The 17,314-nt window shown below is 42.5% G+C and overlaps 1 protein-coding gene across 3 annotated transcripts in view; it reads right to left on the bottom strand.

The window, feature by feature from the left end:
• The window catches only part of LOC112265564 (CD166 antigen homolog A), a 64,717-nt gene that overhangs the window by 13,486 nt on the left and 33,917 nt on the right, over positions 1-17,314 (bottom strand). The gene's annotated exons all lie outside the window — the stretch shown is intronic.

Below are 17,314 nucleotides of genomic sequence, written 5' to 3'. Positions count from 1 at the left end.
GCAACCATGTCAGCATGCATTGCACCCAGCCTGCCACAGGAGTTGCTAGTGCACGATTGGACAAGAACATCCCTGCCGGCCAAACCCTCCATTAACTCAGACGACGCTGGGCCAATTGTGTACCGACCCATGGGTCTCCCGGTCATGGCAGGCTGCGACAGAGCCTGGACTCGAACCAGGACCTCTAATGGCACAGCTAGCATAGCGATGCAGTGCCTTTGACCACTGCGCCACTCAGGAGGCCTTGTCTGTGGGAAAATCTAATTATATTTAACACAGCCCGAGATCTATTGACTTTCAAATGAAATCAGGTCTTACTGACTGTTGTGGGGAATGTCAACTCATCTTCATAAATATCTATCAGGTTGTTAATTGACAGGTGTCAGTCTACCTTGTAGCACATTAACGAAATGCACAAGTGTAGCCAACATTTGAAATTACTTATTTACAGCCACTTTACTTCACATCCTTTCCCATCCCCAATCTGTACAATATGTTGCTGTGTAGACAAAGTCATGAGAGAGTGAGAAAACAGGGGCAAAGTTCAGCATGAGAGAGAGAGAGAGAGAGACTGATGGAAGGGATTGTCACACAGGCATAGAGAGGGGAAAAAAGAGGTCCTCATTGTCATGATGTGGCCCTTTCTGGGTGTAGATCATAGCTTCCCCCTCTCTCATTCTCTCCTACACCCAGGTTCTGTTATCTCAGGTCGTAAATTCCTGGCGGAGACTCTCTTCCCCTTTTCATGCAGAGAGAGAGACCACAGAGTGAACAAAGGATTTCATGTGGCCGAACTCCTAAATCCCCAAAATGGGAAAATGAAACTATATGTCCACTTGTGAGAATGTGGGAAGGGTCAGTGGACACTTAAGGGACAGTTATGTTGAATGTGTTTCATTTGGTGACCTCACGAAGGACAGGAAACACACATAATATATCTCTGAATGTGTACATTTCTCAATTACGGTGTTTGCATCTAATTCTTGTATGAAACTATTTGTGAAATGATATAATGTGATGTTAAACCTTTTATGTGAGAGAATTGTATTCCCTTTAAAGTTTAACTAAGTGGCCCGTCCCCGTGAGCACAGACAATGATCTGGCGTCATGGAACCACCTTTTCTATTGTTACGAATAAAAACCCCTCCTGAGGAAATCCTCTTCAGACTAAGCAAACCCACAGTGTGAGCTGTGATTGCGAATAGTTAAGACCATGCATACCTCGGTGTAAACTGAGGTGGCACAGGTTTGAGGCCCAAAACTAAAAAACTATACCACGTGGAACATTGGCTTCACATCTGGAAATGGTTCAACTCTGAGACTATTGATCCCTACAGAATAAGAGCAAATCTTAGATACTAATTACTAGTCTGCAGCTAGAAATTATTTTAACCCTTGGACGAGAATACCAACAACCGCCAAAACACCTATTCTATGAGAACATTTCTGAATGGTACTCTGAAGTATTCATTCTAACCATGTAATACTTTGATCTTCAGGGAAACAGAAAGAGAGAGACTCGGATTAATTCTCCAGCAGACGGACCGGATTCCAATAGAGAAGACAACAATGACATACACCGTGAATATGTACTTGCAATTATCCTTGAATGAGCGGCCGTTCATGTGCGAATGACTAGCATTTCAATGTCTATAATTATAGACTATGTAATGAATCCATTTTGTCTTTCCAGCACTTTCTCAGTCCACACCCACTTCCCTTTGTCCACTAAGCCGTCATATTGGCTTATCCCACTAGGGAATCTGTTAGTAACCAATATCTACTGTTTGTTTGATTATGCATTTCTGTGATTATTTAGTTAGTTAGTCAAATAAATGATTAAGCCAATTGGTGTATGGATGATTTATAGTAAAGGCGGGGTTTGTGCAGATAACCAACAATTTACGACTTTCAATTGAGTGACGTGAGGTAAGGAATAATTCATAAATAGAAGACTAATTGATCAGATATTAAAATATCTGAAGAGTTATATTTGGAAAAGTATAACTTTGTAATCTGAACTTCTGTGGTGCCCCGACTTCCTAGTTAATTCAATTTACATGATTAGTTTAAAGACACAACATCATGGAGCAACTGACTACAAGGTGTTGCTCAGCTAGCCATCAACAGCACTCACATTTCAGCCTTTTCAGAGTTCAGGTCGGGGTTAGGGGGTGGTTAGGAAAGGAAATGACATAGCAGAGCCATATAACTAATAAAACACCTAGACTGGAGGCTAAAGGACGGCAATTAACAAACTGAATCTGCTAGATTTACTGGTAAAAAGCCTTAACCCCATACGTAAACAATAAACAAAGTACTCAACTGTCCTGAGCAATTTTACATTAAATGAATCACCTCCATTGCAGCATCAGGGGATCTCCCCAACAAAAGCAGCAGAGTATGCTATCTCTACAGACAATACTGTCACGCCCTGACCTTAGTTATCTTTGTTTTCTTTATTATTTGGTTAGGTCAGGGTGTGACATGGGTGGTTTGTTTAGTTTTTGTATTGTCTAGGGTTTTTTGTATGTCTAGGGGTTTTTGTATGTCATAGGGTTTTTCTAGTCTAGGTGTTTATATGTCTATGGTTGCCTAGATTGGTTCTCAATCAGAGGCAGCTGTTTATCGTTGTCTCTGATCGGGAACAATATTTAGGTAGCCATATGCCTTGGTTATTTTGTGGGTTGTTATTCTATGTTTAGTTGCCTGTGCTGCACTAGCCATATTGCTTCACGGTTTGTTTAGTTCTGTTCAGTGTCCTCTCTTTTATTAAAGAGTTATGTTCGCTTACCACGCTGCGCCTTGGTCTCCTCTTTATGACGACCGTGACAGCTACACTGCATTCCAGTGTTTGATTTGGGATGAAAGAAGTGCTGTCTTTTTCCAAGTCGGTCCATTAGACTATGTTCACTAAAATTCACAAATGACTAAATGCTATAGAGACCTGATTATTCACTGTTACACATTTTCCATGACTATTATTATAATCTACATTAAAAAGTAAGCATTATTGACACTGGAAGGCTGCTGTGTCTGATCCAATGAAGACCTACCATCTCCTGCCCTTGTGCCCTTCATCAAGGCACTTAACCTCTCCACAAAGTAGAACTGCACTGTTAGTCACATGTTGTCAAAATATGGTCAACCCTCCATCTGGAGAGCTCCTGGGTGTGCAGGCTTGGCTATTGATCCAGCCCAAGTCTGCTGATCAAGGTCCTGTTGAGCAGCTGATGTTTAGGCTACAATGTAGTTATACCAGGGCTTGAACAAACGTCTGCATACCCAGTAGCTATCCTGGAGGATGGTTCCCACCCTTGATATAAAATATTGCAACATTATGTCTTTCTAAAATTATTCCCTCGTTCAACGAATCAGGGATCAAATGGATAAAGTAGGCTACTTCAAAGCAATGTATCTAACTAGACATTTGTGTTATAAGATTCAAATATTCATGTTTTGGGAGAGATTGTTGGTCAATTAGGCTATTCTTCGGCTCTTTCTCAATTAATCTTTCCTCGACTCCTTTCCTCATTCTCTTCTAAAAACCCATTGGAGAAGAAGGTGAGGGAGGGGGGACAATACAGTTGCAATACAATAAAGGTGAGGAGATAGGATGTGAGTAATCAAGGAAAGACAAAGTAAGAAAGCCCTAGAAGCCATCGTGTGGTGATTTCACCTGCCCAGACCTAAAGTATGGTTATCTTAGCTCAACCAAGATCATAGTTTTGGTATGATAATGGATGCTGCTTTGTGGGTATGAAATGCTGTTGTGTACAGGAGTTGCATCCTAGGTCAGCCATTCATGGATTGTTACACCAACACCAATGATTAAGGACAAATCTGTGCAGTATCATCAGACAAAATGAGAGTGAGTGACAAACAAATAAAACAGACAAACAGGGAATGTTCAATAACCAAAAAATACACAATGCTTAAATTCTTAAGGTATAGAGGGCAGCATTTTCACTTTTGGATAAATAGCGTGCCCAATTTCAACTTCCTGCTACTCGTGCCAAGAATATAAGATATGCATATTATTAGTATATTTGGATAGAAAACACTGAGGTTTCTAAAACTGTTTGAACCATGTCTGTGAGTATAACAGAACTTATGTAGCAGGCAAAACCCAGAGGACTAACCGTTCAGATTCTTTCTTTTTTGAGGTCTCTGTCTGTTCAGTGAGTTCTCATTGGGAAACGATATTTCTTAGGCACTTGTTGTCAGTTCCTACCGCTTCCACTGGATGTCGCCAGTCTTTGAAATTTGGTTGAGTTTATTCCTTTGTGCAATAAAGAAGTACGGCCATCTAGGAAATGGGTAACACTGTTGAGAGTTGCGCAAGACTTGAAAAGTAGAGTTAGTTTCCTCTCGTCCTCTATTGAAAACAGATAGACCCGTCTTCAATTTGATCGATTATTAACGTTTAAAAATACCTAAAGTTGTATTACAAAAGTAGTTTGAAATGTTTTGGCAAAGTTTACAGGCAACTTTTGAGATATTTTGTAGTGACGTTGCGCAATTTGGAAGCTGTTCTTTTCATTTTGGATATATATGGATGGAATTAATTGAACAAAAGGACCAATTGTGATGTTTATGGGACATATTGGAGTGCCAACAAAAGAAGCTCATCAAAGGTAAGGCATGTTTTATGTTTTATTTCTGCGTTTTGTGTAGCGCCTGCAGGGTTGAAATATGTTACTCTCTTTGTTTACCGTTGTGCTATCATCAGATAATAGCTTCTTATGCTTTCGCCGAAAAGCCTTTTTAAAATCTGACATGTTGGCTGGATTCACAACGAGTGTAGCTTTAATTTAGTATCTTACATGTGTGATTTAATGAAAGTTTGATTTTTATATCATTTTATTTGAATTTGCCACGCTGCATTTTCTCTGGCTTTGGCCATAAGAAGTTAATTAAACACTTTATTTCATATCATACAAAGAACACCTATGTAAATGGTTAGTTGTCACGCTTTCCTCCGAGCTCGGTCCCTCTCCTTCAGGTGATGTTCGGCGGTCGACGTCACCGGTCTTCTAGCCATCGCCGATTCACCTTTCATTTTCCATTTGTTTTGTCTTGTCTTCCCACACACCTGCAAATAAATTCATTAGAAATCCTACAATGTGATTTTCTGGATTTTTTTTTCTCATTTTGTCTGTCATTTTTGAAGTGTACCTATGATGAAAATTACAGGCCTCTCTCATCTTTTTAAGTGGGAGAACTTGCACAATTGGTGGCTGACTAAATACTTTTTTGCCCCACTGTAACATTTGATATTTCGTTGAAATTGTCTCTTTATATTGTCATAGCTCTCTCTTTGGGACTGAACACTTGTTCATTAGCTAGCTAGATATCTTAGCTACTAGCTAGGTAGTTAACTTGTCGTTTTTAGCAGATCAAGCTAACCTTTGTGTCATTAAATAAACTAATATTGGATGTCTGTATATCCTTTTATATGTATCTAGCTACCTGATATTACCTAGAATAGAGGGTTAGAACTTGATTGAACTAGAATAGAGGAGTAGAACTTGATTAAAAAAATCTACCCGTGTGCTACACATTATCCTGGCTCTGCCACCTCCTGCTGCTGCTAATGTTACTAATCCATGCAGGCAATGCAGCCTACTGTGAGTCTTCTTTGGGAAATGTAAGGACCATCCCACCCGCGAATGCTATGGTAAAAAAACACTGACCTTGAGAAAACAACTAGACTAAGTTAGCTTAGCCAACTAGCTATTTTCAGCCATGACGGAACAGCCGTTGTTTACAAACGCACTGGAAGATCTCTGGGGTTCCAGGGTTCACTTCCGTTGCTCCTCAAAAGGCCGTTAAAAAGGTTTATAGAGGTGGTACGCAATTTCCCAAAATGTTGAAGTGGCGGTACAGCGCTCCGGTCCAAGTCAAGCACTGCTGCTTGTACATGCCACATCAATTTAGTATTTACTTTTCCCCAAAGAAAAACACTGATTCCTGTTAGCAAATAGTAAGCAACCATTTGAAGTGTTTTCATTTGTTTCCCATGACCCATTGAATTTGAATCCCTTTAGAATGGGAGTAAATGCTTTTACCATGGTTACCATAGCTTCCACACAGATCTGTCCAGAGTGACCAGTCGCATCCTGCAGCCTGTATTGTATGTGCACATCAGATCTAATAGCCCAACATGGGATTTTCAACACTCAATACCCCTTCTGTTACACATCAAACTGAACACAGTAATAGAACCTGGTATACCTGCAAATACTGGACAGTGACAAAAGGAGTTACAAGGATTTACAAAAGAACACAACATTATTCAATATAAATGTTTAACCAAAAGTCTGAAATCCAAGTTCTAAACCTTACACCCCCAAGAACACAAAACCATACAGTATAATCTCGAACACAGCAGTTGTCAAGTTATCCTATTTCCATTGGATATTAGCTACTCCTTGTATTTCATATTCAAATTGTTATTTTTGAATAGTCAAATAAAGCTGTGTTCACCCTCTTGGAGAACTTAAAATGATTTTGGATGGAAAAAAGACTGTCCAGAGTGCAATGGACCACAATGGGAACGAATCGCAATGTGCTAAATTACACAATTGCAGAGGATAAAGCTCCTGCTGCCTGTTAAGATAAGGTTATCCTCAGCAACAGGAGCAGGTGACCATCAACATGACACAATGGTAACCATAAACTGAATAATCAGCCATTTAAATTACTAGCCTTAACCACTCTGTTTTTAATTACAAATGATGTGTACACTCCATTTAAAGTTTAGTATCAAAAATAATAATAAAAAGCATAAGCTGGCGCACACCAAAAAGTATTTAGTGTAGAGGTGCTGACTAACAGTGAATAAACTGTAAGCTACAGTGCCGTACAAAAGTAATCACCCCCCTTTGCGTTTTTCCTATTTTGTTTCATTGCAACCTGTAATTGAAATGAATTTTTATTTGGATTTCATGTAATGGACATACACAAGATAGTATAAAATGGTGAAGTGAAATTTAAAAGATAACTTAAAAATAAATTTAAACTGAAAAGTGGTACGTGCATATGTATTCACCCCCTTTGCTATGAAGCCCCTAAATAAGATCTGGTGCAACCAATTATCTTCAGAAGTGTCACACCCTGACCATAGTTTGCTTTGTATGTTTCTATGTTTTGGTTGGTCAGGGTGTGATCTGAGTGGGCATTCCATGTTGGATGTCTTGTTTGTCTATTTCTATGTCTGGCCTGATATGGTTCTCAATCAGAGGCAGGTGTTAGTCATTGTCTCTGATTGGGAACCATATTTAGGTAGCCTGGGTTTCACTGTGTGTTTGTGGGTGATTGTTCCTGTCTCTGTGTTAGTTGTCACAAGATAGGCTCAGTCACTTTGGTTTTTTCTTTTTTCCTTGTTTTGGAAGAGAAGAGAACGAGCGTCATTCTCCTTGCGGAGATGGTGCAAAATACAACAACACGGTCGGTCCCTGGGATTGGGCTAGCCAACACGATTCGGTTTGCTTGGAAGGAAAAGGAGTTGGAGCCTTTAGGACGGGAAACTTTTGGAAGGATAATATTGATGGGGTTTCTAAAGCTGACGGTGAAGGACGTGTTTTGTTTCCAAGGCAACTCGTTGGAGGGAGCATACGACGTGGCACTATATACAGAGGAGAAACACGATGATATCCTGAGAAGGGCAAGAGCAGTGGGAGGTGAGAGGCCGATGAGCCACTATGAAATAACAAGCCTGGCGAAGAACAACTTTAGGGTTGTAACTGTCAACATTTACAACCCCATACGTTAAGGACGAAGAGGTGAGGGCCTTTCTGGGGAGATACATGGATAACGTGTCCTCAGCAAGGCACCTCAAAGACTGCCTTGGGTTTTGGAATGGGAGGAGAGGCTTCCAGGCCCTCCTCAGGGAGGACCCAAAGGGACATGGTGGCTACCTCCATCCTCCTGCTATGTTCTCCCTAGGGGCTGACAGGGGGACGTTGTTTTATGCACGTCAGCCCCCATTTTGCAGGCGCTGTATGGCCTACGGCCACATATTCGCCAGGGATTGTGACAAGCCTAAGGCGTGCCATGGGTGTGGCTCGTCAGCACACCTGTGGCGGGGGTGCCCGGCTCGTCAGAGGTCATATGCGTCTGCGGCTGGGGGGGAGCAGGAGCGGGGGATGGGGGAAGAAGAGGAGGGGAAGGAAGCACGCCTTATGACCAGAGTACAGGTCCAGAGGGGAAGGCCGCAAGGAAGGAGGAGGAGCAAGAAGCGGCGGATGGAAGAGAGAAGGAAACAGAAGGCACGGGAGTAGGAGAACCAGGAAAAGCGGCGGAAGAAGGCAACCGAGTGGAGGAGCATGAGAGAGAAGAAAGCGAGGGAGGAGTGTTGGAGAAGGAGACGGTGGAAGAGAAAGTGGACTGGGGGGAAAGTGCCCTGGTGGAAGAGATGAGGGGTATGGTGGAGGAGCTGGCGGGGGGAGGGTGGTATCTCTCCACTGCCGCCATCACCAAAGAAGAGAATGAAGAGGAGGGTGCGATTGGCCGACAGTGAGAGGGAGGGGATGGCCAAGAGAGTGATGGGGGTGGGAGAAACCTCTGGGTTGCTGCTGGTTTCCCCAGGCCCTCAACTTCTGTTGGGTGGGGACACACCTAACAAGACTCAGGACTGGGTACAGGTGGAGGTGGGGAGTTTTTTTGTTTGGGGACTCAGCCTCCCCGATTTTTTTTTTTTCTTCTCCAAACCAGCTGCAGCACTGGGGAGGGGGAGGAGTGTGGGGGTAGACCCAGGGTGCAGGGCATCCCGGAGCCAAACACTATTCCTGCATCCTGGGTTGGTGAGATGGAGGAAGAGGGGGGATGTCGGGAGTACGGATGGTGTTCTCACCGGTAGATATGGAGCAGGGGAGCATCGGGTGAGTCTCCTGTTTTTGTTTTTTTTCTGTCTGGGTTTAGAATTTGAGTGTATTACATGTTTTTATTATTTCATGGGGTCTAATTTTACTTTTGTTAGTTTAAATGTAAGGGGTTTAAGGGATTTTGTTAAGAGGAGGGTGGTTTTTAGTTATTTGGAGGGTGTGGGGTTTGATTTTTGTTTTTTACAGGAGGTTCACCTGAGGGATGGAGGGGATGTTAGTAGGTTTAAGAGGGAGTGGGACAAGGGGGAGTCGGTTTGGGGTATTGGGGGTGCACTCATCGGGGTAGGGATTTTGTGTGGGCACAAGGAGGTAAAAGTGGAGGATTCTTTTGTGGTAATGCAGGGGAGGGTTATAGGGGTGGATGTCACGATAAGGGATTGTAAATTTAGATTAGTGGTGGTGTATGGGCCACAGGTGGTGGCAGACAGGAGGGAGATGGTGGACTGTCTGACGCCCCTGTGTGTCACAAATAGGAAATTAGTGATAGGGGGGGATTTTAATACAGATTTAGGTATGGGGGGGATAGCAGTGCAGGCGTCATCACCAGGCTAATGGCTTGCCATGGTCTGGTTGATGGTGGTCTGCACACTACTCCGAAAATGGCCGGTCCTACATGGCGCAACTCCAGGGGGGTTGAGCGGAGGCTCGACTATATTTTTGTACCCAGGTCTTTGTGTAAGTTGTCTGGGCGGCTGTTGCCTGTTTTCTTTTCGGATCACGACGGGGTGCTCCTGCAGGTGGGGTCGCCAGTCTGCCTCTTTGGTAGGGGGTACTGGAAGTTAGATCGGGATGTGCTGGAGGAGCAGGCTTTTGTTGACAGGTTTTATGGTTTCTTTTGGAGGCTTGAAGGCCTCCGGTCCATGTGCGAGGGGGTGTTAGAGTGGTGGGAATTAGTTAAGGTGAGGATTAGGGCTTTTATAATAGGGTATTGCAAGAGGAAAAAAAGGGAGGAGAGGAGGGAGGTGGATCGTATCCAAAGGTTAATTGAACTTGAGTACGAGGCAGGCAACCTCGGCGGGTCGTTTGACTGGGAGAGATCCGCAACCCTAAAGGCGCAGCTCAGGGAGTTGCAGGAGCGGAAGGCTCGAGCTTTCCTGGAGTGTGCGCATAGTGGCTTTCTAGATCACAATGAGACTTGTTCCGCTATGTTCTTTAAGTCGGTTAGGGCCAGACAGAGTAGGAAGGTAATGCATGGCGTTAGGGAAGAAAATGGTAGAACCAGAGGATATGGTCAGGGTGACAACTGATCATTTCCAAGGTTTATTTAAGGAAAGGGAAATAGATGTAGAGCAGGGAAATGTGTTTTTAGAACACTTGTCCAGACGGTTGCCGGAGGACATTAGAGAAGTGATGGAGGCCCAGGTTTCACTAGAAGAGGTTGAGAGCGCTCTTAGGAGGATGGGAAAAGGGAAGGTGCCTGGGATGGATGGGCTGCCGGCTGAGTTTTATCTCAAGTTTTGGGGTATACTTGGACCAGTGGTCCTCGAAGTCTTGAAGGCCATCCTTGAGACGGGGGTCCCGGGGGGATCAATGGCTGTTGGTGTGCTGTCACTTTTATATAAGAAGGGGGAAGTAACAGACCTTGGCAACTGGCGGCCGTTGACCATGCTGTGTGTAGATTACACGCTACTTGCAAAGGTTTTAGCAGACCGGTTGCGCACAGCCCTTCCCTACGTCGTCCATGAGGATCAGACGTGCGGGGTAGAGGACCGCTCTATTAGATGGAACCTACAGTTAATCAGGGACTCCATCGCTTGGGTTGAAGATAGAGGACTGCCTTTAATGGTAGCAGCGCTAGATCAGGCGAAAGCTTTTGATCGCGTGAATAGATCCTTTTTATTCAGAGTGTTAGGTCGATTAGGATTTGGGGAGAAGTTCATAGGATGGATTCGTACATTATATGTCGGAGCGGGGTGCCGAGTTAGTGTAAATAGTCACTTGGGTGACGTTTTGACCTCTCGTCTGGGGTCAGGCAGGGGTGCCCACTCTCGGCTCTCCTCTTCGTTCTGTACATGGAGCCTCTGGGGGCTGCCATTAGGGCAGACACAGGGGTGGAAGGCTTGTTGATCCCTGGAAGTGGTGGGTTGCGTGTTAAGATGACGCAGTACGCCGACGACACTTCCTTGCTACTGTGCAAGGACTCGTGCCTGACAAGGTCCCTTGCCATCTTTGGTGATTTCACCACCGTTTATCGTGAGGAGCCAAGGAGGAGCTCAGAACCAGAGCTGGTGTTGGAGGTGAGCGAAGCAGAGACTGTGAAGGAGTTAATGGGGAAATTGGAGGAGAGAGATATGAGGGAGCTGCTGGTTTGGTGCATGAGGCACGACATTCGCCCGACGGAGCGTGTCAGGGATTTAATGGCACCTGGGTCAGCTCTCCATACTCATCCTGAGGTGCGTGCTATGGGTCTGGTGAAGACTGTGCCAGCCTCACGCACCAGGCCTCCTGTGCATCTCCCTAGCCTTGCACGTCCTGTGCCATCTCAGCACTACAGTGATTCTACAGTGATTGTTCCTGTCTCTGTGTTTTGCACCAGATAGGACTGTTTTAGGTTTTCGCACGTTTTTTTTTTTTTTTTTTTAGTTTATTCGTGTACAGTTTCTTTATTAAAGTACAATGAATAACAACCACGCTGCATTTTGGTCTGCCTCTACTTCACCTAAAGAAAACCGTTACAAGAAGTCACATAATTAGTTAAATAAAGTACACCTGTGTGCAATCTAAGTGTCACATGATCTCAGTATATACAGTGCCTTGCGAAAGTATTCGGCCCCCTTGAACTTTGCGACCTTTTGCCACATTTCAGGCTTCAAACATAAAGATATAAAACTGTATTTTTTTGTGAAGAATCAACAACAAGTGGGGCACAATCATGAAGTGGAACGACATTTATTGGATATTTCAATTTTTTTAAACAAATCAAAAACTGAAAAATTGGGCGTGCAAAATTATTCAGCCCCTTTACTTTCAGTGCAGCAAACTCTCTCCAGAAGTTCAGTGAGGATCTGTGAATGATCCAATGTTGACCTAAATGACTAATGATGATAAATACAATCCACCTGTGTGTAATCAAGTCTCCGTATAAATGCACCTGCACTGTGATAGTCTCAGAGGTCCGTTAAAAGCGCAGAGAGCATCATGAAGAACAAGGAACACACCAGGCAGGTCTGAGATACTGTTGTGAAGAAGTTTAAAGCCGGATTTGGATACAAAAAGATTTCCCAAGCTTTAAACATCCCAAGGAGCACTGTTCAAGCGATAATATTGAAATGGAAGGAGTATCAGACCACTGCAAATCTACCAAGACCTGGCCGTCCCTCTAAACTTTCAGCTCATACAAGGAGAAGACTGATCAGAGATGCAGCCAAGACGCCCATGATCACTCTGGATGAACTGCAGAAATCTACAGCTGAGGTGGGAGACTCTGTCCATAGGACAACAATCAGTTGTATATTGCACAAATCTGGCCTTTATGGAAGAGTGGCAAGAAGAAAGCCATTTCTTAAAGATATCCATAAAAAGTGTTGTTTAAAGTTTGCCACAAGCCACCTGGGAGACACACCAAACATGTGGAAGAAGGTGCTCTGGTCAGATGAAACCAAAATTGAACTTTTTGGCAACAATGCAAAACGTTATGTTTGGCGTAAAAGCAACACAGCTCATCACCCTGTACACACCATCCCCACTGTCAAACATGGTGGTGGCAGCATCATGGTTTGGGCCTGCTTTTCTTTAGCAGTGACATGGAAGATGGTTACAATTGATGGGAAGATGGATGGAGCCAAATACAGGACCATTCTGGAAGAAAACCTGATGGAGTCTGCAAAAGAACTGAGACTGGGATGGACATTTGTCTTCCAAGTAGACAATGATCTAAAACATAAAGCAAAATCTACAATGGAATGGTTCAAAAATAAACATATCCAGGTGTTAGAATGGCCAAGTCAAAGTCCAGACCTGAATCCAATCGAGAATCTGTGGAAAGAACTGAAAACTGCTGTTCACAAATGCTCTCCATCCAACCTCACTGAGCTCGAGCTGTTTTGCAAGGAGGAATGGGAAAAAATTTCAGTCTCTCGATGTGCAAAACTGATAGAGACATACCCCAAGTGACTTACAGCTGTAATCGCAGCAAAAGGTGGCGCTACAAAGTATTAACTTAAGGGGGCTGAATAATTTTGCACGCCCAATTTTTCAGTTTTTGATTTGTTAAAAAAGTTTGAATTATCCAATAAATGTCGTTCCACTTCATGATTGTGTCCCACTTGTTGTTGATTCTTCACAAAAAAATACAGTTTTATATCTTTAGGTTTGAAGCCTGAAATGTGGCAAAAGTTCGCAAAGTTCAAGGGGGCCGAATACTTTCGCAAGGCACTGTATATACCTGTTCTGAAAGGCCCCAGAGTCTGAGACGCCACTAAGCAAGGGGCACCACCAAGCAAGCGGCACTATGAAGACCCAATAAGCTCTCCAAACAGGTCAGGGACAAAGTTGTGAAGTACAGATCAGGGTTGGGTTATAAAAAATATTCAAAACTTTGAACATGGAGCACCATTAAATCCATGATTAAAAAATGGAAAGAATATGGCACCAAAACAAACCTGCGAAGAGAGGGCTGCCCACCAAAACTCACGGACCAGGCAAGGAGGGCATTAATCAGAAAGGCAACAAAGAGACCAAAGATAACCCTGAAGGAGCTGCAAAGTTCCACAGCGGAGATTGGAGTATCTGTCCATAGGACCACTTTAAGTCGTACACTCCATAGAGCTGGGCTTTACGGAAGAGTGGGCAGAAAAAAGCCATTAAAGAAATAAATAAGCAAACACGTTTGGTGTTCGCCAAAAGGCATGTGGGAGACTCCCTAAACGTATGGAAGAAGGTACTCTGGTCAGATGAGACTAAAATGTAGCTTTTTGTCCATCAAGGAACACGCTATGTCTGGCACAAACCAAACACCTCTCATCACCCTGAGAACACCATCACAACAGTGAAGCATGGTGATGGAAGCATCATACTATGGGGGATGTTTTTCATCGGCAGGGACTGGGAGACTGGTCAGAATTTAAGGAATGATGGATGGTGTTAAATACCGGGAAATTCTTGAGGAAAACCTGTTTCAGTCTTCCAGAGATTTGAGCCTATGATTAAGGTTCACCTTCCAGCAGGACAATGACCCTAAGCATACTGATAAAGCACCACTCGAATGGTTTAAGGGGAAACATTTAAATGTGTTGGAATGGCCTCGTCAAAGCCCAGACCTCAATCAATTAAGAATGTGTGGTATGACTTAAAGATTGCTGTACACCAGCAGAACCCATTCAACTTGAAGGAGTTGGAGCAGTATTGCCTTGAAGAACGGGCAAAAATCCCAGTGGCTAGATGTGCCAAGCTTATAGAGACATACCCCAAGAGATGTGCAGCTGTAATTGCTGCAAATGTGGCTCTACAAAGTATTGCCTTTGGGGGGTGAATAGTTATGCATGCTCAAGTTTTCTGTTTTTTTGTCTTATTTCTTGTTTGTTTCACGAGAAAAAATATTTGGCATCTTCAAAGTGGTAGGCATGTTGTGTAAATCAAATGTTACAAACCCCCCAAAAGTCCATTTTAATTCCAGGTTGTATGGGGTAAAAATGCCAAGGGGTGAATACTTTCGCAAGCCACTGTATAAAAACAAAGAACATTCGTAGTAGAACGGTGTGTATAACTACGAAATAAGTCAAATAAGGATTATCACCTCAGGCCTAAGAACAGCCCTTAGTAGGGAGTTATCACACGATCGTCGCTGGTTCGAGGGCCTTATTGCTTTTATAAAATGCTTGCCAACATATTAATACAAATATTATACTTTTTTTCATAAAAAAATTCTGAAGTTGTGTCACGCCCTGACCTTAGAGTTCCTTTTATTTCTCTATTTGGTTAGGTCAGGGTGTGACTAGGGTGTGCGTTCTAGTTTTTTCATTTCTAGGTTGGCCTAGTATGGTTTCCAATCAGAGGCAGCTGTCATTCGTTGTCTCTGATTGGGGATCATATTTAGGCAGCCTTTTCCCACCTGTTGTTTGTGGGATCTTGATTTGGTATTGTTGCTTTTGAGCCTTACAAAGCTGGATGTTTTGTTACTCTTTGTTTGTTGCTGGTTCACATTAATAAACATGATGAACGCCTTCCACGCTGCACCTTGGTCCAATCCTTCCAACAACTACCAAGAAGTTGCTAGTTATTTTCTCGTGTTTTGACCCAGTCGTTAATTCTAATCATTCTATTAATTTGACATAGCTATCCTAAACAAATCATTGGCACCTAGAGTACCTTCTGAGTACCTTCTGAAAGTATGCATTCCCCTATACTTAATCCACATTTAGCTGTGTTACAGCCTTAATTCAAAATGGATTAATTATAAACATTTTCTCAACCATCTGCACACAACACTCTATAATGACAAAGTGAAAACATGTTTTTAGATATTTTTGCAAATGTATTGAAAATTAAAATGGTAAGCAACTCCAGTGTAGATTTGCCCTTGTGTTTTAGGTTCTTGTCCTGCTGAAAGGTGAATTAATCTCCCAGTGTCTGGTGAAAAGCAGACTGAATCAGGTTGTACTCAACTCCATTACGTTTCTTTTTTTATCCTGAAAAACTCCCCAGTCCTTAACGATTACAAGCATATGTATAACATGATGCTGCCACTACTATGCTTGAATTTAAAATATGGAGTGTGCTACTCAGTAATGTGTTATATTGGATTTGCCCCAAACATAACAGTTTGTATTCAGGACAAAAAGTTAATTGCTTTGACACATTTTTTGCAGTATTACTTTAGTGCCTTGTTGCAAACAGAATGCATGTTTTGGAATATTTGTATTCTGTACAGGCTTCCTTCTTTTCACTCTGTCAATTAGGTTATTATTGTGGAGTAACTACGATGTTGTTGATCCAACCTCAGTTTTCTCCTATCACGGCAATTCAACTCTGTAACTGTTTTAAAGTCACCATTGGCCTCATGGTGACATCCCTGAGAAGTTTCCTTCCTCTCTGGCAACTGAGTTAGGAAGGACACATGCATCTTTGTAGAGGTGTATTGATACACCATCCAACGTGTAAATAATAACTTCACCATGCTCAAAGGTATATTCAATGTCTGTTTTTACCTATTTACCAATAGGTGCAGTTTTTCCCAATATTATATACCAATACCAATTAAGCACAGACAAAATCCTAGAGGAAAACCTGTTTCAGTCTGCTTTTCACCAGACAGTTGCAAGGCACTTGTCATGTTCTGACCATCGTTCGTGTGTGTTTTCCTTGTTTTAGTGTTGGTCAGGACGTGAGCTGGGTGGGCATTCTATGTTGTGTGTCTGGTTTGTCTATTTCTATGTTTGGCCTGATATGGTTCTCAATCAGAGGCAGGTGTTAGTCATTGTCTCTGATTGGGAACCATATTTAGGTAGCCGGTTTTGTGTTGGGTTTTGTGGGTGATTGTTCCTGTCTTTGTGTTTGTGGCACCAGATAGGACTGTTTTGTTTTTTTCACGGTTCTTGTTTTGGAGATTGTTGTACTTTCATCTCTATTAAAGATGTACAAAACTAACCACGCTGCATTTTGGTTCGCCTCTCTTTCCCCAGAAAACCATTACAGCACTGGAAAACCTCCCTGGTCTTTGTGGTTGAACCTGTGTTTAAAATTCACTGCTCAACTGAGGGACCTTACAGATAATTGTATGTGTGGGGTACAGAGATGAGGTAGTCATTCAAAAATCATGTTAAACACTATTACTGCACACAGAGTGAGTCCATGCAACTTTTTATATGACTTGTTAAGCAAATTCTTACTCATTAACTTATTTAGGCTTGCCATAACGAAGGGGTTGAATTCTTACTGACTCAAGACATTTTAGCTATTCATTTTTAATTAATAAGTAACAATTTTGAAAAACATAATTTCACTTTGGAATAATGGGGTAGTCTGTGTAGGCAGTGAAAAAAAAATCAATTTAATCCATTTTAAATTCAAGCTGCAACACAAAAAAATGTGGAAAAAGTCAAGGGGTGTGAATACTTTCTGAAGGCACTCGTGCTAGCCGCACTGTGCTGGTTAATTTATTAATGGAATTCTGAGAGTTTACGGTTTCCATGGTGAATTATTAGTTTCATGTTCATTCTTGGGCTAGCTACCCTACTGGTCCAGGAGAGATCGCATTTGTAAAATTATACATTGCTGCACAGTTAGGTTTATACAACACCCAATTGTTGCAAACCAAATAGTAGCATGAACTAATAATGTTTAGACACCATTTTTCAGAGGGAGATCAAGTTTATGAACTTCCTACCTGGGCTGCGGGACAGTGGAATTATGACATTAACACGTCATGTTATTTTTCAGGAGTTAAATAGTGAAATATATTTAAAATGTCTATAATGAGTGTAACAAGG

This window comes from Oncorhynchus tshawytscha, linkage group LG13 (genome assembly GCF_018296145.1).
Source record: "Oncorhynchus tshawytscha isolate Ot180627B linkage group LG13, Otsh_v2.0, whole genome shotgun sequence".
In the NCBI taxonomy this organism is placed as follows: Eukaryota; Metazoa; Chordata; class Actinopteri; order Salmoniformes; family Salmonidae; genus Oncorhynchus; species Oncorhynchus tshawytscha.
Note: the sequence above shows the minus strand (reverse complement) of the source record. Positions and strands in the feature narration are given on the sequence as shown.